Source organism: Phalaenopsis equestris, unplaced genomic scaffold (genome assembly GCF_001263595.1).
Source record: "Phalaenopsis equestris unplaced genomic scaffold, ASM126359v1 Scaffold201778, whole genome shotgun sequence".
In the NCBI taxonomy this organism is placed as follows: domain Eukaryota; kingdom Viridiplantae; phylum Streptophyta; class Magnoliopsida; order Asparagales; family Orchidaceae; genus Phalaenopsis; species Phalaenopsis equestris.
This window is the reverse complement of record NW_018221521.1, coordinates 23,945-24,260: the sequence shown is the minus strand read 5'-3', so window position 1 is coordinate 24,260 and position 316 is coordinate 23,945.

Below are 316 nucleotides of genomic sequence, written 5' to 3'. Positions count from 1 at the left end.
TATATATATATATATATATATATATATATATATATATCTTAGTTACGTTGTTTATTAGTATTATCATTTATTATTATTTTTTTATTCTTAAGATTTAGGGGAGTACTCGATCAAAGGTTTGCCTGAGGAGGAAGACTAGCCGGAGGGAAGGTCGCCGAAGGAAAGGAGGCTCGCCGGAGAAGAATAAGAAAGAGGAGGAAGAGGGCTATTTTGGTGACGAAGATGTTGGAGGAATGAAGTGCTGCTTTCTTCTCGTTGGTTTTTGGAGAGGGAGTTTTCATACATACATGCATATATATATATATATATATATATA